Here is a 26,603-nt window from a genome sequence, read left to right as displayed (position 1 = left end):
AGCAATTAGAGAAAGAAGAACAACAAAACCTCAAAGCCAGCAGAAGGAAAGAAATCATAAAAATCAGATCAGAAATAAATGAAAAAGAAATGAAGGAAACGATACCAAAGATCAATAAAACTAAAAGCTGGTTCTTTGAGAAGATAAACAAAATAGATAAACCACTAGCCAGACTCATCAAGAAAAAAAGGGAGAAGACTCAAATCAATAGAATTAGAAATGAAAAAGAAGTAACAACTGACACTGCAGAATTAAAAAAAATCATGAGAAATTACTACAAGCAACTCTATGCCAATAAAATGGACAATCTGGAAGAAATGGACAAATTCTTAGAAATGCACAACTTGCCAAGACTGAATCAGGAAGAAATAGAAAATATGAACAGACCAATCACAAGCACTGAAATTGAAACTCTGATTAAAAATCTTCCAACAAACAAAAGCCCAGGACCAGATGGCTTCACAGGTGAATTCTATCAAACGTTTAGAGAAGAGCTAACACCTATCCTTCTCGAACTCTTCCAAAATATAGCAGAGGGAGGAACACTCCCAAATTCCTTCTACAAGGCCACCATCACCTTGATACCAAAACCAGACAAGGATGTCACAAAGAAAGAAAACTACAGGCCAATATCACTGATGAACATAGATGCAAAAATCCTCAACAAAATACTAGCAAACAGAATCCAACAGCACATTAAAAGGATCATACACCAAGGTCAAGTGGGGTTTATTCCAGGAATGCAAGGATTCTTCAATATACGCAAATCTATCAATGTGATAAACCATATTAACAAATTGAAGGAGAAAAACCATATGATCATCTCAATAGATGCAGGGAAAGCTTTCGACAAAATTCAACACCCATTTATGATAAAAACCCTGCAGAAAGTAGGCATAGAGGGAACTTTCCTCAACATAATAAAGGCCATATATGACAAGCCCACAGCAAACATCATCCTCAATGGTGAAAAACTGAAAGCCTTTCCACTAAGATCAGGAACAAGACAAGGTTGCCCACCCTCACCACTCTTATTCAACATAGTTTTGGAAGTTTTAGCCACAGCAATCAGAGAAGAAAAGGAAATAAAAGGAATCCAAATCGGAAAAGAAGAAGTAAAGCTGTCACTGTTTGCAGATGACATGATACTATACATAGAGAATCCTAAAGATGCTACCAGAAAACTAGTAGAGCTAATCAATGAATTCGGTAAAGTAGCAGGATACAAAATTAATGCACAGAAATCTCTGGAATTCCTATATACTAATGATGAAAAATCAGAAAGTGAAATCAAGAAAACACTCCCATTTACCATTGCAACAAAAAGAATAAAATATCTAGGAATAAACCTACCTAAGGAGACAAAAGACCTGTAATCAGAAAATTATAAGACACTGATGAAAGAAATTAAAGATGATACAAATAGATGGAGAGATATACCATGTTCTTGGATGGGAAGAATCAACATTGTGAAAATGACTCTACTACCCAAAGCAATCTACAGATTCAATGCAATCCCTATCAAACTACCACTGGCATTTTTCACAGAACTAGAACAAAAAAGTTCGCAATTTCTATGGAAACACAAAAGACCCCGAGTAGCCAAAGCAATCTTGAGAACGAAAAAAGGAGCTGGAGGAATTAGGCTCCCTGACTTCAGACTATACTACAAAGCTACAGTAATCAAGACAGTATGGTACTGGCACAAAAACAGAAAGATAGATCAATGGAACAGGATAGAAAGCCCAGAGATAAACCCACGCACATATGGACACCTTATCTTTGATAAAGGTGGCAGGAAAGTACAGTGGAGAAAGGACAGCCTCTTCAATAAATGGTGCTGGGAAAACTGGACAGGTACATGTAAAAGTATGAGATTAGATCACTCCCTAACACCATACACAAAAATAAGCTCAAAATGGATTAAAGACCTAAAGGTAAGGCCAGAAACTATCAAACTCTTAGAGGAAAACATAGGCAGAACACTGTATGACATAAATCACAGCAAGATCCTTTCTGACCCACCTCCTAGAGTAATGGAAATAAAAACAAAAATAAAGAAATGGGACCTAATGAAACTTAAAAGCTTTTGCACAGCAAAGGAAACCATAAACAAGACCAAAAGGCAACCCTCAGAATGGGAGAAAATATTTGCAAATGAAGCAACTGACAAAGGATTAATCTCCAAAATTTACAAGCAGCTCATGCAGCTCAATAACAAAAAAACAAACAACCCAATCCAAAAATGGGCAGAAGACCTAAATAGACATTTCTCCAAAGAAGATATACAGAATGCCAACAAACACATGAAAGAATGCTCAACATCATTAATCATTAGAGAAATGCAAATCAAAACTACAATGAGATATCATCTCACACCAGTCAGTATGGCCATCATCAAAACATCTAGAAACAATAAATGCTGGAGAGGGTGTGGAGAAAAGGGAACACTCTTGCACTGCTGGTGAGAATGTGAATTGGTTCAGCCACTATGGAGAACAGTATGGAGGTTCCTTAAAATACTACAAATAGAATTACCATATGACCCAGCAATCCCACTACTGGGCATATACCCTGAGAAAACCAAAATTCAAAAAGAGTCATGTACCAAAATGTTCATTGCAGCTCTATTTACAATAGCCTGGAGATGGAAACAACCTAAGTGGCCATCGTCGGATGAATGGATAAAGAAGATGTGGCACATATATACAATGGAATATTACTCAGCCTTAAAAAGAAACGAAACTGAGCTATTTGTAATGAGATGGATAGACCTAGAGTCTGTCATACAGAGTGAAGTAAGTCAGAAAGAAAAAGACAAATACCGTATGCTAACACATATATATGGAATTTAAGAAAAAAAAATGTCATGAAGAACCTAGGGGTAAGACAGGAATAAAGATGCTGACCTACTGGAGAACGGAATTGAGGATATGGGGAGGGGGAAGGGTGAGTTTTGACAGGGCGAAAGAGAGTCATGGACATATACACACTAACAAACGTAGTAAGGTAGATAGCTAGTGGGAAGCAGCCGCATGGCACAGGGATATTAGCTCGGTGCTTTGTGACAGCCTGGAGGGGTGGGATAGGGAGAGTGGGAGGGAGGGAGACACAAGAGGGAAGACTTATGGGAACATATGTATATGTATAACTGATTCACTTTGTTATAAAGCAGAAACTAACACACCATTGTAAAGCAATTATACCCCAATAAAGATGTTTAAAAAAATTTACTGTTTTAGGTCTTACATTTATATCCTTGATTCATCTTGAGTTATTTTTTGCATAAGGTGTTAGGTAAGAGTCCAACTGAATTCTTTTGCTTATGGATATCCAATTTTCTTAGAACCATTTGTTGAAAAGACTGTTCTTTTCCCATTGAAACCCTTGACAAAAATCCTTTGACCATATATGGAAGGGTTTACTTCTGGGTTCTATGTTCTATTCCTTTGGTCTGTATGTTTGTCTTTATACCAATACTACACTGCTATGATTACTGTGGCTTTATAGTAAGTTTTGAAGTAGTCCAGTTTTGTTCTTCTTTTTCAAGATTGTTTTGACTATTCTGGGTCCCTTGAGATTTCATATGAATTTTTGAATGGATTTTTCTATTTCTGAAAAAATGTCATTAAGATTTTGATAGGTATTGCATTGAATCTGTAGACCACTTTATGTAGTATTGGTATTTTAATAGTATTAAGTCTTCTAATCCGTAAACATGGAATGTCTCCATTTATTTAGATCTTTATTTTATCTCAGCAATGTTTTGTAGTTTTAATTGTACAAGACTTTCTCTACCTTGGTTAAGTTAATTCCTAAATATTTTATTCTTTTTGATGCTATTGTAAATGGAATTGTTTTGCAATTTCCTTTGGTGAAGATGGTTCATTGCTTGTGTGTAGAAATGCAACTGATATTTTGTGCATTGACTTTGTATCCTGATATTTTGCTGAATTCATTTATAGTTCTAATAGATTCTTGTATAATCTTTAGGGTTTTCTACATATAAAACCATGTAATCTTCAAAAAAGAAGAGTTTCACCTCCTCCTTTCCAATTTGGATGACTTTTATGTTTTTCCTTGCCTAATTGCTCAGGCTAGAACTTTTAGTACTATGTCAAATACATGTGTTGAAAGTGAGCAACTATGTCTTGTTCCTGATCTTGGAGGACATGCTTCAGTCTTTCACCATTGAGTATGATGTTCACTGGTGGCTTTTCATATATGGCTTTTATTATGTTGAGATAGAAAATGCTATTTCTATACCTATTGAAATTATGAATAGATAATTCCAGTCAACAGCAGCAGAATACACATCCTTCTCAAGTGCACACAGAACACTCTCCAGGTTAGATCATATGTTACGTGACAAAGCAAGTCTAAAGAAATTCAAAATAATAGAAATTATGCCAATATCTTTTCTCACCACAATGGTATAAAAGTAGAAATCAATAACAGGAGGAAAATTGGAAATTCAAAAATACATAGAAACTAAAAACACAGTATTGAACAACCAATGTTTTAAGGAAGAAATCAAAAGGCAACTCAAAAATTATCTTGATTATTGTTTTCAAAATGATATTTAAAGGCCCATTTTGTGTCCTGGAGGTCCATGCATATAGATGTGGGATCCTGTGTTGCCTTCCTCCAGGCTTAGAAAGTTGAACTTGGAACTGTCTTAGAAATCATTCACCTCTTGTGAGCCATTTCTTTCTTAGCTTCAATTTCTTCATTAATAAGATAAGGGGCAGACTAAATTAAGGGTTCCTACTTTTTTGGAGTAGGAGGACTGTTTATGAATGCAAAATATCTTACAGATGCAGGTGATTTTGATGTTCATATTTTTAGAGAATATATAATGACAAAAAGTTTCTAGGAGGTTCAGTGATTCTTTTAAGTAAACTTACATTTTGTCAATGAAAAAATAGCCTTAAAACAAACAAAAATGGAATAACAATATACTGAAAATATGGGACAAACCAAAAGCAGTTCTAATAGGGAAGTTTATAGTGAAAATTGCCTACATTAAGAAAAAAGAAAGACCACAAATAAACAACTTAAATTTACATCTCAAAAAACTAGAAAAAGAAGAAAAAATTAAGTCCAAAATTAGCAGAAAGAAGGAAATAATAAATATCGGAGCAGACATAATTAAAATTAATAATAGGAAAACAATATTAACAAAACTAAGAGTTGGTTCTTTAAAAAAGAAAACAAAATTGACAATCTGTTAGCTAAACTAATCAAGAAAAATGGGAGTGGACTCAAATAAAATTATAATTAAAGAGGAGACATTGTGGGCTTCCCTGGTGGTGCAGGGAAGAATCTGCCTGCCAATGCAGGGGACATGGGTTCAAGCCCTGGTCTGGGAAGATGCCACATGCCACAGGGCAACTAGGCCCATGAGCCACAACTACTGAGCCTGCGCATCTGGAGCCTGTGCCCCACAACAAAAGAGGCCGCTACGGTGAAAGGCCTGCACACTGTGATGAAGAGTGGCCCCCACTTGCCACAACTAGAGAAAGCCCTCACACAGAAATGAAGACCAAACACAGCCAAAAATAAATAAATAAAAAAGAGGTGACATTGCAACTGAAACCACAGAAATACAAAGGATAAAAGAGAATATTATAAACAATTATACACCAGAAGATTGAACAACCTAGAAGAAATTGATAAATTCCTAGAAAGTTATAGCTACCAAGACTAAACCATGAAGAAACACAAAATCTAAACAAACTAGTAATGAGTAACAAGATTGAATCAGTAAACAAAAGCATCCCAACAAAGAAAAGCCTATAACCAGATGGTTTCACTGCTGAATTCTTCCCAACATTTAAAGAAGAATCATATTAACCCTTTTCAAGCTGTTGAGAAGAAAATGAAGAGGAGGGAACACTTCCTAACTCATTTTATAAGGCCAGCATCACCTGATATCAAAGCCAGATAAGGACACTAAAAGAAAATTATAGGCTATAATCTCTGATGAATATAGATACAAAAATTCTCAACAAAATAATAACAAATAGAATTCAACATTACACTAAAAGATCATGCACATGATCAAGTGGGATTTATCCCTGGGATGCAAGGGTGGTTCAACATACACAAATCAATAAGTGCAATACACCACATAAACAAAATGAAGGATAAAAACCATATAATCATCTCAATAGGTGCAGAAAAAGCATTTGACAAAATACATCTTCCATTATTAAAAACTCTCAACATATTGAGTGTGGAATGAATCTACCTCAACATAATAAAGGCCATATATAACGAGCTCACAGTTGACATCATACTCAAAGGTGAAAGATCGAAAGCTTTTTCTTTAAGATCAGATGGTACCCACTCTCACCACACATATGCAGGAAAGTACTGGAATTCAGAGCCAGAACAATAAAGCAAGAAAGAATTAAAAGGCATCCAAATAGAAAAAGAGGAAGTAAAATTGTTTCTGTTTACAGAAGACATAATCTTGTATATGTAAAATGTACCTTACTTATAGGCAATAATAAAGAAGCCACCAAAAAAACTGTTAGAACTAATGACTGAATTCAGTAAAGTTGCAGGATACAAAATCAACACACAAAACATAGGCATACTTCTATACACTAAAAACAAACTATCTGAAAGAGAAGTAAAGAAAAAAATCCCATTTTCAATAGCATTAAAAACAATAAAATGTTCAGGAATAAATTTATTCAAGGCAGTGAAAAATCTGTACAATAAAAACTATGACATTGATGAAAGAAATTGAAGAAGACACAAATAAATGGAAAGATAATTTGTGTTCATAGAATGAAAATTAATATTCTTATAATGTCCACACTATCCACAGTCATCTACATTTCCAACACAATCCCTATGAAAATTCCAATGGTATTTTTCCCAGAAATAGAAAAAACAAAGATAAAATATGTATTTAATCACAGAAGACCTCAAACAGCCAAAGCAATCCTGAGAAAGAAGAACAAAACTGGAGGCATCACACTTCCTGATTTCAAACTATGTTATAAAGCTACATTAATCAAAACTGTATAATACTGGCACAAAAATAGCTATAGAGACCAATGGGAAAGAACTGAGATCCCAGACATAAAGCCATGAATATAGAGTCAACATATTTGGGGGAAAGGGATAAGTTAGGAGGTTGGGATTAACATATACACACTACTATATATAAAATAGATAATCAACAACGACCCACTGTATAGTACAGGGAAGTCTATTCAATGTTCTGTAATATTCTGTATATGGGAAAAGAATCTGAAAAACAATGGATATATGTATATGTACAAGTGAATCACTTCACTGTACACCTGAAACTAACACAACATTTTAAATCAAGTATACTCTAATATAAAATAAAAATTTAATTTAATTTAAAAAACCATACTTGACAAAGGAGCCAATAATACTCATGAAGAATGAATAGTTTCTTCAATAAATAGTGATGGGAAAACTGGATATTTACATGCAAAAGAATGCAATTGGCCCCTATTTTACACCACTCACAAAAATTAATTCAAAATGGATTAAATACTTAAATGTAAGAACTGAAACCATAAAACTCCTAGAAAAAGTAAAGGAAAAATCTCCTTGACATTAAGTTTGGCAATTACTTATTAGATATGACAACAAAAGCACAACCAAAGCAAAAATCATGTGGAACTAACACATCAAACTAAAAATCTTCTGTACAGGGAAAGAAACAATCAACAAAATGAAAAGGCAACCTACAGAATGCAAAAAAATGTTTGCAAACCATATATTGGTTAAGGGATTATGTTCAAAATATATAAAGAACTCATACAACTCAATAGGAAAATAATACAAACTATCTGATTTAAAAATGGGCAGAGGAATTAAAGAGATATTTTTCCAAAGAAGACATACAAATGGCCATACATATGGCCAACAGATACATGAAAAGGTATTCAACATCACTAATCATCAAGGAAATGCAAATAAAAACCACAATGAGATAACACCTCATACCTGTTAGGGTGGCTATTATCAAAATGGCAAGAGATAAGTGTTGGTGTGGACAGGGAGAAGAAGGGATTCTTGTGTACTGTTGGTGGTACAGCCATTATGGGAAACAGTATGGCAGGTCCTCAAAAAATTAAAAATAGAACTACTATATGATTCAGCAATTCCACTTCTGGGTTTATACCCAAAGAAAATAGAATCACGATCTCAAAGAGATATCTGTACGCCATGTTCATCGCAGCATTATTCACAATAACCAAGACATCGATACATCCTAATTGTCCACTGATGGAAAATGGATAAAGAAATATGTGGTATTCATACACAGTGGAATAATATTCAGCCATAAAAATGAAGGAAATCCTGCTATTTGCCACAACATAGATGAATCTTGTGGTTTTTATGCTAACTGAAATAAGCCAAACAGAGAAAGACTAATAGTATATGGTACCACCTAGGTGTGGAATCTAAAAGAAAAAAAAGCCAATTTCACAGAAACACATAAAAGAATGGTGGTTGCCAGGGCCTGGGGTGAGTGGAAAATGGAATATTGTAGGTCAAAGGGTAAAAATTATCAGTTGGAATAAGAATAAGTTCTGGGGAGCTAATGTACAGCATGTGACTAAAGTTAATAATACAGTAATATATACTTGAAAGCTGATGATATTAATCATTCTCACCATACAGACACACACTAAAGTTAACTATGTTAACTGTGTGCAGTGATAGATCTGTAATTATCTTGATCTTAGTAATCATTCTACAATGTATATGTATATCCAATCATCACGTTGTACATTTTTTAAAATTTTATATTGGACTATGGTTGACTAACAATATTGTGTTAGTTTCAGGTGTACAGAAAAGTGATTCAGTTATACGTATACATTGTACACTTTAAATATATGCAATTATATTTGTCAATTATTCCTCAATAAAGTTAATACAGACAAAGTAAGCAGAAGAAAAGAAATGATAAATGTTAGAGCAGAAATCAAGGAAATTGAAAAGAGGAAAACAATAAAGAAAATCAATGAAACAAAAAGCTGGTTCTTTGAAAAGATCAATAAAATCAATAAGCCTCCAACTAGGCTAACAAAGATAAAAAGTGAGAGAACACAGATTACTAATATCAAAAATGAATTGAGGGGACATAACTATAGATCACATGAATGTTAAAGGATAGTAAAGCAATATTATGAATAAACTCTATGCCCACAAATTTGATAACCTAGAATAAATGGACCAATTTCTTGAAAGACACAATCTGCCAAAACTTACACAAGAAGAAATAGATAATCTGAATAGGCATATATCTATTAAAGAAATTGAATGAATAATTAATAACCTTCCAGAAAAGAAGGCACCAGGCCCAGATTAGTTCACTGATGAAATCTACCAAACATTTAAGGAAGAAATCACACCAATTCTCTATAATCTCTTCCAAAGACAAATGCAAAGACAACACTGCCTAACTCATTCTATGTGACTAACATTACCTCAAAACCAACACCAAACAAATAGATAACAAGAAAAGAAAACTACACACCAATATCTCTAATGAACATAGATGCAAAAACCTTCAACAGGGGCTTCCCTGGTGGCGCGGTGGTTACGAATCCGCCTGCTGATGTGGGGTACTCGGGTTCGTGCCCCGGTCTGGGAAGATCCCACATGCCGGTCCGGGAAGATCCCATGTGTCGCGGAATGGCTGGGCCCATGAGCCATGGCTGCTGAGCCTGCACGTCCAGAGCCTGTGCTCCACAACGGGAGAGGCCACAGCAGTGAGAGGCCCGTGTACCACAAAAAAAAAAAAAAAAAAAAGCCTTCAACAAAATATTAGCAAATTGAATCCAACAATGAATATAAAAATTCTAATAAACCATTACCAAGTGAGTTTCACTGCAGGTATGCAAGGCTGGTTCAGTTTTGGAAAATCTATTACTGTAATTCATTACATCAACAGACTACAGGAGGAAAATCACATGATCATATAAATAGGTACAGAAAAAGCATTTGAAAAAATTCAACACACCTTCATGAAAACAAAAACTCCCAGCAAACTAGAAATACAGGGGAACATCCTCAAATTGATAAAAATATATACAAAACACTACAGTTAACATCATACTTAGAAAAAAGACAACCCTCATAATGGGAGAAAATATTTGCAAATGAAGCAACTGACAAAGGGTTAATCTCCAAGATTTGCAAGCAACTCATGCAGCTAAATATCAAAAAAACATAAATCCCAACCCAAAACTGGGCAGAAGACCTAAATAGACATTTCTCCAAAGAAGATATACAAATTGCCAACAAACACATGAAAGGATGCTCAACATCATTAATCATTACAGAAATGCAAATCAAAACTACAATGAGGTATCACCTCACACCAGTCAGAATGGGCATCAACAAAAAAATCTACAAACAATAAATGCTTGAGAGGGTGTGAAGAAAAGGGAAGCCTCTTGTACTGTTGGTGGGAATGTAAATTGATACAGCCACTATGGAGAACAGTATGGACGTTCCTTAAAAAACTAAAACTAGAACTACCTTATGACCCAGCAATCCCACTACTGGGCATATACACTGAGAAAACCATAATTCAAAAAGAGTCATGTACCACAATGTTCATTGCAGGTCTATTTACAATAACCAGGACATGGAAGCTACCTAAGTGTCCATCAACAGATGAATGGATAAAGAAGATGTGGCACATGTATACAATGGAATTTTACTCAGCCATAAAAGGAAAGGAAATTGAGGCATTTGTAGTGAGGTGGATGGACCTAGAGGCTGTCATACAGAGTGAAGTAAGTCAGAAAGAGAAAAACAAATACCATATACTAACACATACATATGGAATCTAAAAAAAAGAAAAATGGTTCTGAAGAACCTAGGGGCAGGACAGGAATAAAGACGCAAAGGTAGAGAATGGTCTTGAGGACATGGGGAGGGGGAAGGGTAAGCTGAGACGAAGTGAGAGAGTGGCATGGACTTATATATACTACCAAATGTAAAATAGATAGCTAGTGGGAAGTAGCCGCATAGCACAGGGTGATCAGCTTTGTGCTTTGTGACCACCTAGAGAGGTGGGATAGGGAGGGTGGGAGGGAGATGCAAGAGGGAGGAGATATGGGGATATATGTATATGTATAACTGATTTGTTTTATTATAAAGCAGAGCTAACACACCATTGTAAAGCAATTATACTCCAATGAAGATGTTAAAAATAATCATGCTTAATTGTGAGATACTAGAAGCATTCTCACTAAGATCAAGAATAGGCACCAATGTACCCTTCCACCACTGGTTTTCAACATCATACTGTAAGTTCTAGCTAATGCAGGAATACATATAAAGTGGAAAACTTATACAAACTGGAGGCAAACAAATAAAAAGTTTTTGCAGACGAAATGATCGTCTATGTAAAAAAACTGAAATAATAATAATAACTCCTGCAACTAATGAGTGATTGTAGCAAGATTGCAGTATACAAGATTAATATACAAAACTCAATCACTGTTGTATACACCAGCAGTAAACAAGTGGAATTTGAAATTTACAAATGTATTACCTGTATTTGGTAAAGTAGCAGGATAAAAAATTAATGCACAGAAATCTCTTACATTCCTATACACTAATGATGAAAAGTCTGAAAGAGAAATTCAGGAACAATCCCATTCACCATTGCAACAAAAAGAATAAAATACCTAGGAATAGACCTACATAAGGAGGCAAAAGACCTGTATGCAGAAAACAAAAAGCCAATGATTAAAGAAATCAAAGACGATGTAAACAGATGGAGAGATGTACCATGTTCTTGGATTGGAAGAATCAACATTGTGAAAATGACTATACTACACAAAGCAATCTACAGATTCAATGAAACTCCTACCAAACTACCACTGGCATTTTTCACAGAACTAGAACAAAAAATTTAACAATTTATATGGAAACACAAAAGACCCCGAATAGCAAAAGCAATCTTGAAAAAGGAAAACGGATCTGGAGGAATCAGGCTCCCTGACTTCAGACTATACTACAAAGCTACAGTAATAAGGACAGTATGGTACTGGCACAAAAGCAGAAACATAGATCACAGGAACATGATAGAAAGCCCAGAGATAAACCCACACACCTATGATCACCTTACCTTTGACAAAGGAGGCAAGAATATACAATAGAGAAAAGACAGCCTCTTCAATAAGCAGTGCTGGGAAAACTGGACAGCTACATGTAAAAGAATGAAATTAGGACACTTCCGAACACCATACACAAAAATAAATTCAAAATGGATTAAAGACCTAAATGTAAGGCCAGACACTATAAAACTCTTAGAGGAAAACATAAGCAGAACACTTTATGACATAAATCACAGCAAGATCGTTTTTGACTCATCTCCTAGAATAATGGAAATAAAAATAAACAAATGGGACCTAGGGAAACGTAAAAGCTTTTGCACAGCAAAGGAAACCATAAACAAGACAAAAAGACAACCCTGGGAATAGGAGAAAATATTTGCAAATGAAGCAACTGACAAAGGATTAATCTCCAAAATATACAAGTAGCTCACGCAGCTCAATATCAAAGAAACAAGCCTCCCAATCCAAAAACGGGCAGAAGACCTAAATAGACATTTCTCCAAAGAAGATATACAGATTGCCAGTAAACACATGAAAGAATGCTCAATGTCACTAATCATTAGAGAAATGCAAATCAAAACCACAATGAGGTATCACCTCATACCACTCAGTATGGCCATCATCAAAATATCTAGAAACAGTAAATGATGAAGGGGTGTGGAGAAAAGGGAACCCTCTTGCACTGTTGGTGGGAATGTAAATTGATAAAGCCAATATGGAGAACAGTATGGAGGTTCCTTAAAAAACTAAAAATGGAACTACCATAAGACCCAGCAATCCAATTACCTGGCATATACCCTGAGAAAACCATAATTCAAAAAGAGACACGTACCACAATATTCATTACAGCACTACTTACAGTAGCCAGGACATGGAAGCAACCTAAGTGTCCATAAACAGGTGAAAGGATAAAGAAGGTGTGTCACATATATACAATGGAATATTACTCAGCCATAAAAGGAAACGAAATTGAGTTATTTGAAGTGAGGTGGTGGTCTGTCATACCATGTGAAGTCAGTCAGAAAGAGAAAAACAAATACTGTATGCTAATGCATATATATGGAATCTAAAAAACTGGTACTGATGAACCTAGTGCCATGGCATGGATAAAGATGCAAATGTAGGAGTTCAGGGAAAAGTCTGGACCTGTCAAAAAGGCAATAGATTTTTTCTTCCCTCTTTGTTTCCTGGTGGAGAGGGGATTAAGAGTGCTGCTTAAAGAAGCTCCAGAGATGGGCACGAGCCACAGCTAAAAGCATGGACACCAGAGACGTGCATGAGATGCTAAGCCTGCTGCTGCCACCACCAAGAAGCCTGTGTGCGAGCACAGGTCACTATCCACACCCCGCTTCGGGGAGCCTTTGCAGCCCGCCACTGCCAGGTTCCCAGGATCCAGGGACAACTTCCCCAGGAGAACACACGATGCACCTCAGGCTGGTGCAACGTCACACTGGCCTCTGCGCCACAGGCACGCCCCACATTCCGTGCCCCACCCTCCCCCAGGACTGACTGAGCCAGAGCCCCCAAAGCAGCTGTTCCTTTAACCCCGTCCTGTCTGAGCGAAGAACACATGCCTTCCGGCGACCTCCAAGCAGAGGCGGCGCCGAATCAAAAGCTGAGCCCCTGTGAGCTGTGAAAACAAAGAAGAAAAAGGGAAATCTCTCCCAGCAACCTCAGAAGCAGTGGATTAAAGCTCCACAATCAACTTGATGTACCCTGCATCTGTGAAATACATGAATAGACAACGAATCATCCCAAATTGAGCAGGTGGACTTTGAGAGCAAGATTTATGCTTTCTCCCCTTTTCCTCTTTTTGTGAGTGTGTATGTGTATGCTTCTGTGTGAGATTTTGTCAGTATAGCTTTGCTTCCACCATTTGTTCTAGGGGGTCTATCAGTACATTTAAAAAAAATTTTTTTTTCTTAATAAATATTTTTTATTTTAATAACTTTAATTTACTTTATCTTCTTTCTTCCTTTATTTCTTTCCTTCCTTCCCTCCTTTAGACAACAAATCATCCCAAATTGATGAGGTGGACTTTGAGAGCAAGATTTATGATTTTTCCCCTTTTCCTCTTTTTGTGAGTGTGTATGTGTATGCTTCCGTGTGACATTCTGTCTGTATAACTTTGCTTCCACCATTTGTCCTAGGGTTCTATCCATCTGTCTTTTTTAAAAAAATTTTTTCCTTAATAATTATTTTTCATTTTAATAACTTTACTATATTTTATCTTACTTTATCGTCTTTCTTTCTTTCTTTTTCTCCTTCCTTCCCTCCTACCTTCCTTCCTTCCTCCCTCCCTCCCACCCTCCCTCCCTCCTTTCTTTCTGCTGTACCTTCTTTCTTTCTTTCCTTTCTTTCTTTCTTTCTGTCTGTCTTTCTTCCTTTCTTTCTTTCTTCTTCTACTAATTCTTCCTTTCTACTTTTTCTCCCATTTATTCTGAGCCATGTGGATGAAAAGCTCTTGGTGCTGCATCCAGGAGTCAGTGCTGTGCAACTGAGGTAGAAGAGCAAACTTCAGGACACTGGTACACAAGAGACCTCCCAGCTCCACATAATATCAAATGGTAAAAATCTCCCAGAAATCTCCATCTAAACACAAGCACTGAGCTTCACTCAACGACCAGCAAGCTACAGTGCTGGACACCCTATGCTAAACAACTAGCAAGACAGGAACACAACACACCCATTAGCAGAGAGGCTGGATAAAATCATAATAAGTCCATAGACACCCCAAAACACACCACCAGACGTGGAACCGCCCACCAGAAAGACAAGATCCAGCCTCATCCACCACAACACAGGCACTAGTCCTCTCCACCAGGAAGCCTACACAACCCACTGAAACAACCTTAGCCACTGGGGACAGACACCAAAAACAACGGGAACTACGAACCTGCAGCCTTCAAAAAGGAGAACCCAAACACAGTAAGAAAAGAAAATAAGAAGACAAAAAAACACACAGCAGATGAAGGAGCAAGATAAAAACCCACCAGACCTAACAAATGAAGAGGAAATAAGCAGTCTACCTGAAAGATAATTCAGAATAATCAGAGTAAAGATATTCCAAAATCCTGGAAATAGAATAGACAAAATGAAAGAAACATTTAACAAGGAACTAGAAGAACTAAAGATGAAACAAACAACGATGAACAACACAATAAATGAAATTAAAAATACTCTAGATGGGATCAATATCAGAATAACTGAGGCAGAAAAATGGATAAGTGACCTGGAAGGTAAAATAGTTGAAATAACTACTGCAGAGAAGAATAAAGAAAAAAGAATGAAAAGAACTGAGGACAGTCTCAGAGACATCTGGGACAACATTAAATGCACCAACATTCGAATTATAGGGGTTCCAGAAGAAGAGAAAAAGAAAGGGATTGAGAAAATATTTGAAGAGATTATAGTTGAAAACTTCCCTAATATGGGCAAGGAAATAGTTAATCAAGTCCAGGAAGCACACAGAGTCCCATATAGGATAAATCCAAGGAGAAACACGCTAAGACACAAATTAAACAAACTGTCAAAAATTAAATACAAAGAAAACATATTAAAAGCAGCAAGGGAAAAACAACAAATAACACACAAGGGATTCCCCATAAGGTTAACAGATGATCTTTCAGCAGAAACTCTGCAAGCCACAAGGGACTGGCAGGACATATTTAAAGTGATGAAGGAGAAAAACCTGCAACCAAGATTACTCTACCCAGCAAGGATCTCATTCAGATTTGATGGAGAAATTAAAAGCTTTACAGACAAGCAAAAGCTGAGAGAGTTCAGCACCACCAAACCAGCTTTACAACAAATGCTAAAGGAACTTCTCTAGGCAAGAAACACAAGAGAAGGTAAAGACCTACAATAACGAACCCAAAAAACTTAAGAAAATGGGAATAGGAACATACATATCGATAATTACCTTAAATGTAAATGGACTAAATGCTCCCACCAAAAGACACAGATTGGCTGAATGGATACAAAAACAAGACCCTTATATATGCTGTCTACAAGAGACACACTTCAGACCTAGAGACAAATACAGACTGAAAGTAAGGGGATGGAAAAAGATATTCCAGGCAAATGGAAACCAAAAGAAAGCTGGAGTAGCAATTCCCATATCAGACAAAATAGACTTTAAAATAAGGACTATTAAAAGAGACAAAGAAGGACACTACATAATGATCAAGGGATCGATCCAAGAAGAAGATATAACAATTGTAAATATTTATGCACCCAACATAGGAGCACCTCAATATGTAAGGCAAATACTAACAGCCATAAAAGGGGAAATAGACAGTAACACATTCATAGTGGGGGACTTTAACACCCCACTTTAACCAATGGGCAGATCATCCAAAATGAAAATAAATAAGGAAACACAAGCTTTAAATGATACATTAAACAAGAAGGACTTAACATATTTATAGGACATTCCATCCAGAAACTACAAAATAAACATTTTTCAAAATTGCTCATGGAATATTCTCCAGAATAGATCATATCTTGGGTGACATATCAAGCCTTGGTAAATTTCAGAAAATTGTAATTGTATCAAGTATCTTTTCTGACCACAACGCTATTAGGCTAGATATCAATTACAGGAAAAGATCTGTAAAAAATACAAGCACATGAAGGCTAAACAATACACTACTTAATAACTAAGTGATCACTGAAGAAATCAAAGAGGCAATCGAAAAATACCCAGAAACAAATGATAATGGAGACACGACGACCCAAAATCTATGGGATGCAGCAAAAGCAGTTCTAAGAGGAGAGTTTATAGCAATACAATCCTACCTTAAGAAACAGTAAACATCTCGAATAAACTATCTAACCTTGCTCGTAAAGCAATTAGAGAAGAACAAAAAAAACCCAAATTTAGCAGAAGGAAAGTAAACATAAAAATCAGATCAGAAATAAATGAAAAAGAAATGAAATGATAGCAATGATCAAAAAAATTGAAAGCTGCTTCTTTGAGAAGATAAACAAAATTGATAAAACATTAGCCAGACTCATCAAGAAAAAAAGGCAGAAGACTCAAATCAATAGAATTAGAAATGAAAAAGAAGTAACAACTGACACTGCAGAAATACAAAAGATCAGGAGAGATTACTACAAGCAACTCTATGCCAATAAAATGGACAACCTGGAAGAAACGGACAAATTCTTAGAAATGCACAACGTGCCAAGACTGAATCAGGAAGAAATCGAAAATATGAACAGACCAATCACAAGCACTGAAATTGAAACTCTGATTAAAAATCTTCCAACAAACAAAAGCCCAGGATCAGATGGCTTCACAGGAGAATTCTATCAAACATTTAGAGAAGAGCTAACACCTATCCTTCTCAAACTCTTCCAAAATATAGCAGAGGGAGGAACACTCCCAAACTCATTCTATGAGGCCACCATCACCCTGACACCAAAACCAGACAAGGATGTCACAAAGAAAGAAAACTACAGGCCAATATCACTGATGAACATAGATGCAAAAATCCTCAACAAAACACTAGCAAACAAAATCCAACAGCACATTAAAAGGATCAGACACCATGATCAAATGGGGTTTACTCCAGGAATGCAAGGATTCTTCAATATATTCAAAACAATTAATGTGATAAATCATATAAACAAATTGAAGGAGAAAATCCATGTGATCATCTCAATAGATGCAGAGAAAGCTTTCAACAAAATTCAACACCCATTTATGATAAAAACCCTGCAGAAAGTAGGCATAGAGGCAATTTTCCTCAACATAATAAAGGCCATATATGACAAACCCACAGCCAACATCGCCCTCAATGGTAAAAAATTGAAAGCATTTCCACTAAGATCAAGAACAAGACAAGGTTGCCCACCCTCATCACTCTTATTCAACATAGTTTTGGAAGTTTTAGCCACAGCAATCAGAGAAGTAAAGGAAATAAAAGGAATCCAAATCAGAAAAGAAGAAGTAAAGCTGTCACTGTTTGCAGATGACATGATACTATACATAGAGAATACTAAAGATGCTACCAGAAAACTAGTAGAGCTAATCAATGAATTTGGTAAAGTAGCAGGATACAAAATTAATGCACAGAAAGCTCTGGCATTCCTATACACTAATGATGAAAAATCTGAAAGTGAAATCAAGAAAATACTCCCATTTACCATTGCAACAAAAAGAATAAAATATCCAGGAATAAACCTACCTAAGGAGACAAAAGACCTGTATGCAGAAAATTATAAGACACTGATGCAAGAAATTAAAGATGATACAAATAGATGGAGAGATATACCATGTTCTTGGATTGGAAGAATCAACATTGTGAAAATGACTCTACTACCCAAAGCAATCTACAGATTCAATGTAATCCCTATCAAACTACCACTGGCATTTTTCTCAGAACTGGAACAAAAAATTTCACAATTTGTATGGAAACACAAAAGAGCCCGAATAGCCAAAGCAATCTTGAGAACGAAAAACGGAGCTAGAGGAATCAGGCTCCCTGACTTCAGACTGTACTACAAAGCTACAGTAATCAAGACAGTATCGTACTGGTACACACACACAAAAAAGATAGATCAATGGAACAGGATAGAAAGCCCAGAGGTAAACCCATGCTCATATGGTCACCTTATGTGTGATAAAGGAGGCAGGAATGTACAGTGGAGACAGGACAGCCTCTTCAATAAGTGCTGCTGGGAAAACTGGACAGGTACATGTAAAAGTATGAGATTAGATCACTCCCTAACACCATACACAAATATAAGTTCAAAATGGATTAAAGACCTAAATTTAAGACCAGAAACTACCAAATTCTTAGAGGAAAACATAGGCAGAACACTCTGTGACATAAGTCACAGCAAGATCCTTTCTGACCCACCTCCCAGAGAAATGGAAATAAAAACAAAAATAAAGAAATGGGAACTAATGAAACTTCAAAGCTTTTGCACAGCAAAGGAAACCATAAACAAGACCAAAAGACAACCCTCAGAATGGGAGAAAATATTTGCAAATGAAGCAACTGACAAAGGATTAGTCTCCAAAATTTATAAGCAGCTCATGCAGCTCAATAACAAAAAAACAAACAACCCAATCCAAAAATGGGCAGAAGACCTAAATAGACGTTTCTCCAAAGAAGATATACAGACTGCCAACAAACACAAGGAAGAATGCTCAACTTCATTAATCATTAGAGAAATGCAAATCAAAAGTAAATTGAGATATCATCTCACACCAGTCAGATTGGCCATCATCAAAAAATCTAGAAAAAATAAATGCTGGAGAGGGTGTGGAGAAAAGGGAACCCTCTTGCACTGCTGATGGGAATGTGCATTGGTACAGCCACTCTGGAGAACAGTATGGAGGTTCCTTTAAAAATTACAAATAGGACTACCATATGACCCAGCAATCCCACTACTGGGCATATATCCTGAGAAAACCATAATTCAAAAAGAGTCATGTACCAAAATATTCATTGCAGCTCTATTTACAATAGTCCGGAGATGGAAACAAACTAAGTGTCCATCATTGGATGAATGCATAAAGAAGATGTGGCACATATATACAATGGAATATTACTCAGCCTTAAAAAGAAATGAAATTGAGCTATTTATAATGAGGTGGATAGACCTAGAGTCTGTCATACAGAGTGAAGTAAGTCAGAAAGAGAAAGAAAAATACCATATGCTAACACATATATATGGAATTTAAGAAAAAACTATCATGAAGAACCTAGGGGTAAGACAGGAATAAAGACACAGACCTACTAGAGAATGGACTTGAGGATATGGGGAGGGGGAAGGGTAAGCTGTGACAAAGCGAGAGAGAAGCATGGACATATATACACTACCGAATGTAAAGTAGATAGCTAGTGGGAAGCAGCCGCATAGCACAGGGAGATCAGCTCGGTGCTTTGTGACTTCCTGGAAGGGTGGGATAGGGAGGGTGGGAAGGAGGGATACGCAAGAGGGAAGAGGTATGGCAACATATGTATATATATAACTGATTCATTTTGTTATAAAGCAGAAACTAACACACCATTGTAAAGCAATTATACTCCAAAAAAGACGTAAAAAATAATGCAAATGTAAAGAACGTACTTATGGACACTGCGGGAAGGGGAAGCTGAGACGAAGTGAGAGAGTAGCATTGACATATATACACTACCAAATGTAAAATTTATAGTTAGTGGAAAGCTGCTGCATAGCACAGGGAGATCAGCTCGGTGTTTTGTGATGACCTAGAGGGGTGGGACAGGGAGGGTGGGCAGGAGACTCCAGAGGGAGGGGTTATGGGAATATATGTATACATAGAGCTGATTCACTTTTTTGTACAGCAGAAACTAACAAAATGTTGTAAAGCAATTATACTCCAGTAAAGATGTTAAAAAAAAAGATTTAAATAAGGAAAGTAACTGAAATTGAGAAAAAAAAATTTAATAAAACAAAAATGCATTACCATTTACATTATCATCCCCAAAATTAAATTATCAGGTATAAATCTAACATAGTATGTACAAGATCTCTATGAGGACAACTACAGAACTCTCATTAAATATATCAAAGAAAAACTAAATAAATAGAGATGTATTCCATATTTACGTATAGAAGCACTCAATATTGACAACATGTCACTTCTCACCTTGGTCTATAGATTCAAAACAAAGCCAATCAAAATCCCAGTAAGTTATTTTGTAGATAACAACAAACTGATTCTAAAGTTTACATGGTGAGAAAAAAAGACCCTGAATACCCAAGAAAATACTGAAGAAGAGCAAAGTTGGAGGACTGAACTACTCCACTTAAAAACTTATTATAAAGCTACAGAAATCAGGATAGTATGGCTTTGGTGAAAGAATAGACAAGTAGATCAATGGAACAGAATACAGAGCCCAGAAATAGAAGCACATAAATATAGTCAACTCATTGTTGAAAAAGAAGCAAAAGCAATACAGTGGTGCAAAGATAAGCTTTTGCTCAAATGGTACTGGAACAACTGGACATTCACACGCAAAAAAATTGAAACAGACCTTACACCCTTCACAGAAATTGACTCAAAGTGAATAAGAGATGTAAATATAAAATTGAATACTTTATAAAACATTTAGAAGATAACATAGGAGAATACTTATATGACCTTTGTTATGGCAATGAATTTTTAGATGCAACACCAAAGGTATGATCTATGAAAGAAAAACTTGCAGAAGTCTAGGTCAAGAGAATGCGGAGACAATCCACAGACTTGGAGAAAATATTTGCAAAAGACACATCTTATAAAGGACTTTTATCCAAAATATAAGAAAAACTCAACAATAAGCAAATGAACACTCCGATTTTTTAAATGGGCAAAAGATCTGAACAGATTCCTCAACAAAGAAGATATTCAGATGCCAAGTAAGTGTATGAAAGATGTTCAACATCATTTGTCATTAGGGAATTGCAAATTAAAACAAAAATGAGTTACCACAACATACCTATTAGAATGGCCAAAATCCAAAACACTGACACCAAATGCTGGCAAGGATGTGTAGCAGCTGAAACTCTCATTCACTGCTGGTAGGAATGCAAAATCACACAGCCACTTTGGAAGACAGATTGGTAGTTTCTTTTGAAACTAATCATGTTCTTATCGTGTGATCCAACAGTCATGTTTCTTGGTATTTACCCAAATTAATTGAAAACTTTTATCTACACAAAACCTGCACACAGGTATTTATAGCAGCTTTATTCATAATCGCCAAAACTTAGAAGCAAATAAGATGTCTTTCAGTAGGTGAATGGATAAATAAACCTTGGTACACCCAGAGAATGGAATATTATTCAGTGATTTTAAAAAAAGAGCTACCCTGCCATGAAAGACATGGAGGAAACTTAAATGTATATTAAAGTGAAAGAAGAAAATCTAAAAAGGCTACATACTGTATGATTCCAACTCTGTGACATTCTGAAAAATGCAAAACTATGGAGACAGTAAAAATACCAGTGGTTGCCAGGGGTTAGGGGCAAGGAGGGATGAATGGGCAGAGCACAGAGGATATTTAGGGCAGTGAAAGTATTCTGTAGGATACTACAATAGTGGATGCATATCAAAACCCATAAAATGTACAATACCAAGAGTGAACCCTAATAAAAACTATGGACTTAAGAGATAATGATGCATCAAAGTAGGTTCATTGATTGTAACAATTGTACCACTGCATAGTGGGGAATGTTGCGGATAGGAGGGGACCAGGGGTATACTCTCTGTACTTTCAATTTTACTGTGAACCTAAAACTGATTTAAAAATAAATTTTATTAATTATTTTATAAATCTTATATAATTCATAAAGTTATATAATTATTTAATTCATATGTATATGTGTATATATATACAAAATATGTATACACCATTATTAGCTCACAGGCCTCAGTTTGGTTAGATGAAGGATAATGAAGTTTAGGTGTTTAGGAGAGAATGAAAATGCAGTGGAGAAATTATCCAGTGAGAGAACGAGCAAAAAATACTAAGGCGAGATAATGTGAGAGGTATTTTCAAATGGGAGAGAATAATGAAACGGGACTGAAGGCAGGTCACAGTAAAAGCAAACCTTTTAGAGTGAAAATGCTCACTACAAAATCAAACGTCAGTCACTAATGTGACTCTATATTGGCTTCAAAGCCAACCTGTTCTGAAACAATCCCTCACAGAATGCCACCTAGAGTTATGAAAAAGGCCACACTCCATGTTTCTTTCATCAACTAGTTTACCCACCACAGTGCTTCCTGGCCCTCATAGTGCACATGTTCCTCTTTGGAACTAATCTAAATCTCTCCCATTATAGTTTGTGCCAATTTTCCTTTTTATCCTGTGTTCAGTGAATATGGGCATAACGACTGGGCTTGTTGTTATAGAATTGTCAGGAATTCTCCAAGTCCTGATCCCTAGACCCTGCATGAACATTATGGCCACACTAGTGATTTATTGGCTGCTTCTTACTGGATGTTTGACCTTGGGCCTGTTGCTAAACCTCATTGAGTCTCCATTCTCACCTCCTTCCCCCCACCCACTGTAAAACAGGGCTGATACCATCTACTCCTTTTGATTGTAATGACCTTAGTGGGAGTTCACACTGGAAAGGAACAAGCACTGGTTCTGGCCTAGAGTACATGTTTTGTGAACTGGGTTTCTGATTTTCTTTCCCTAAGAAGATAGCCGGGACTTGCATTTCTCTTTTTCTTTCAGAGAATCAGCCTACCCTAATCCTTTCAGTCTCAGTCTGAGGCTCCTTTAATACAAGTGTTGGGTTTGTAGTCTCCTCATTTTTGATTGGCCTCTCTGTCTTCCTCCTCTCTCTTCTGTAAAACCCCTCCCTGACATATCCTTCTTAAGTTTGGGATCTTGGCATTAAGCACTAGCTCTTGCTTGCTTCCGTACACATACCTTCTCTCTCCCAGAGTTGAGGATGCCTTTGAATGCACAAGAAGCCTGTTTCTCCAGTGTATTGTATTTTTGCCTCCATCTCAAAGCCCTAGACTTTCTTCATTTCTATTGTTCTCCTAACCCAGAAATGGGCAGCTTACCTTGGGGGCAGGGTGGGTACAGAGCCCTGGCCCTCCACCACTCCAAGTATTTGCCCTATTAACATTCCCATGAAAGAACCTTAACCTTTCTCCAAAACACTCCTTGGTCCTGACGCCACTACGATACTTTGGGGTAGGCCCAGAGCCTAGTAGTGCTAATTCTCCAGGGTGTCTGGCCTTGCAATTACAAAAGCCCATCACAATGATGAAGATGGATGGAAAAGACACAGGGCTCCTTTCTTGTCCAAGGCACAAGTGCTGGCATCACTAAGGCTCCAAGGAGTTCAGGGAGGTAGGTAAGGATGGGTTGGTGGAAGGATGCTCTTTTCAGAGCCCAGAATGCGAAGCTTGAATTGAGAGCCAATAGGCAGGAAAGTCCAAACTGCTCTGAGCCTTCTCCCCAATCTCTCAATGCTGTCCTTGCTTAGATGTGAACTAAGGGAAGCATGGTAGGTCCATGCCCTGTGGAAGTCTCAACCACTCTGTGGATGACAATAATAATGGCCATTTGTTGAGTATACCAATGGTGCACTGAATCCTCCCAACATCCATCTAGAGTGATTTCTACTGTCAGTCCCATTTTTCCTGTTGGAAACTGAGGCCGAGATAGGTAGAGTGCCTTGTAGAGTTCCTCAGTCGATTACGCTTGGGTTTAAATCCAAGTTCCACAGATAAATTACTAGTGTGAGACTCAGGTAAGTCTCTTCCCTATGCTCAGCCTCAGTTACCATGTCAGTAAGAAAGACTTAATCTGCATTCTTCATATCCTTCCTAGTAGTAGCGAGGGTCCAATGACTGACGACTGAAGCCAAGCTCCATAACACAAATACACTCCTTCCCCTCTCCCTGTCCCTCTGCAGAGGCTGAACCAAGCTGAAATCTGGGCCAGGGAAGTGGGAGAAGTTTGACGGTAGTGGAGAGTAGCCCTGGGCTATTCTGGCAACCCCGAGAGGACAGACCAGGCTTAGAAAATATTTACCAGGCAGTGAGAACCTCCCAAGCATTAAGCCTGCTAAAGAAAAGGCTTACCCAGATCCCCATAGCCCATCACGGGTGGACTGTACTGTTTATAAAGCAATCTCACATTCATTATCTCCTGCAAGCCTTACAATAACATGGTTTGTGTGGGTCACCTCAGACCTGGCAGTGGAGGGGTGTCAACTGAAGCCCCATTTGACCCATGCCCCTCTAAGTCTCAGAAAAACTAAGCAATCACTCCCTAGTGATGTTAAATAACCCTTGCATAGCCTGGGCCATGATCTTCAGCCTGTGGGGTTTGACTTTTCTGCAGGCCACTCTGCTTTCTGCAGTGAGACTGCCTCTCTGATTAATCTCCAGGTTAAAAAAAAGAAAGATTTCCAGTCAAATAAACTAGACTGAACCTCCGTGCCAGTCCACCTCTCTCTCCCACCTTCCTACCCCACATTCCACTCCCAACCCCAGAAACAAACAAACAAAAACACAAAACTGAATTAATCCTGAAGCAAAGTTCTGCCAAGCACTGGACAATGTACTTACTGGCTTCTCTTCCAGACATCCCTAAAGTTGAGTCAAAATGGTGATTTCCAATCTGTTATTCCAAGGTCATTTATTGATTCAGCACACAAATATTTCTTGAGACCCTATCATGTGCATGACACTCCACTCTGCAGGGCTCAAACACACCTCCTCACACCATTTCAATGTGCTCAAATTCCAAAAAAATTCAGATAAGACCCTAAGTAACTCCAAGGTGGACAAGAATAGTATTAGTCAGTGGGGGAGGGGAGTTGACAATGGGATTCAGACAAGAGGAAGAGTGCTTTCTGAGAGTATCATAACATAGGGCTTTAGGGAGGAGGTGACATTTGAACTGAGCCTTGAAGAAGAGGGAGAATTTGAACATTTTGTATGCATAAAAACAGTCTAGACAAAGGGACTTGCATAAGCAAGCATACAGTTTTTAGTGGAAAGAGTGTTGATCTGGGAGTCAACAGACCTGAGTTTGAATCTCAGTTCTGTCGTTCACTGCCTTAAGGAATACCTTCCCTACTCATGCCCTCAGTTTCCTCATAGGTAAGATGATAATATTGCATTAGCTTACTTTTAAAGTTCCTGCATATGCTTTCATCCTGATACAGCTTTTCAAATGTCAGATAGACCAGTTTGCCTCAGGATAGATAGCTGAAAGACAATAATGCAAGGGTATTGGGTCTATGTTATGAAAAGGATTGAATGCTGGGCCTGGGAGCCTGAGCAGGCAAAGAAAATAGAAGCCAGGCCCCAGGCCCCAGCCCTGAGGTTGTACCTTTTTCCTGGTTCCAATTTAAGAACATGAACTTTGCAATCAGAGCTGCCTAGGATGGGAACCTAGCTCTACTATACACCAGTAGTTCATTTAAATACTCATGCCACCTCTCTGAGCCTCAGTTTCTTCATCTCTAAAATGGGAGTGAAAATAAGTAACTCATGGGGCTGTTGTGAAGGTTAAATGAGATCATGAGCAAAAAGTGCCTATAGGTATGTGACTTTCCTGTCCCTTAGTCCCTTCTCCCCAGTGCTTGGTTTTAATTAGTCTTTGCTGACCAATTAATTCTATTCCTTCTTTTCCTTCTCCTTCTCCAAAGCAGGCTTCAAAATATATCCAGAATTCAACCACTTCTCTCCATCCCCAGTGCCATTCAACTGGATTATTGCAATAGCCTTTTAATTAATCAGCCTGATTCTATTTTGCCTATTTACAGTCTATTCTTAATCCAATAGCCAGAGCAATCCTTTCAAAACTTAAGTCAAATCATGTGACTCATCTGCTCAAAACCCTACATTGTCCCCCTACCTCACTTAGAGTAAAAACTTAGAAATTAAAAATGACCTACCCCATTAGCTTTTGGACCTCATCTACCTGTTAGCCACACTTTCCTTCTTGCTACTTC

The 26,603-nt window shown here is 37.1% G+C and overlaps 1 pseudogene; it reads right to left on the bottom strand.

The window, feature by feature from the left end:
• Positions 1 to 5: 5 nt before the first annotated feature.
• Positions 6 to 24,739, bottom strand: LOC149744264 (KANTR integral membrane protein pseudogene; annotated as a pseudogene).
• Between the last annotated feature and the right edge of the window lie 1,864 nt (positions 24,740 to 26,603).

Source organism: Delphinapterus leucas, chromosome X, assembly GCF_059928025.1.
Source record: "Delphinapterus leucas isolate spDelLeu-1000000601 "Yukka" chromosome X, BTC_Dleu_Yukka2, whole genome shotgun sequence".
In the NCBI taxonomy this organism is placed as follows: domain Eukaryota; kingdom Metazoa; phylum Chordata; class Mammalia; order Artiodactyla; family Monodontidae; genus Delphinapterus; species Delphinapterus leucas.
This window is presented reverse-complemented; position numbering and strand designations above follow the sequence as displayed.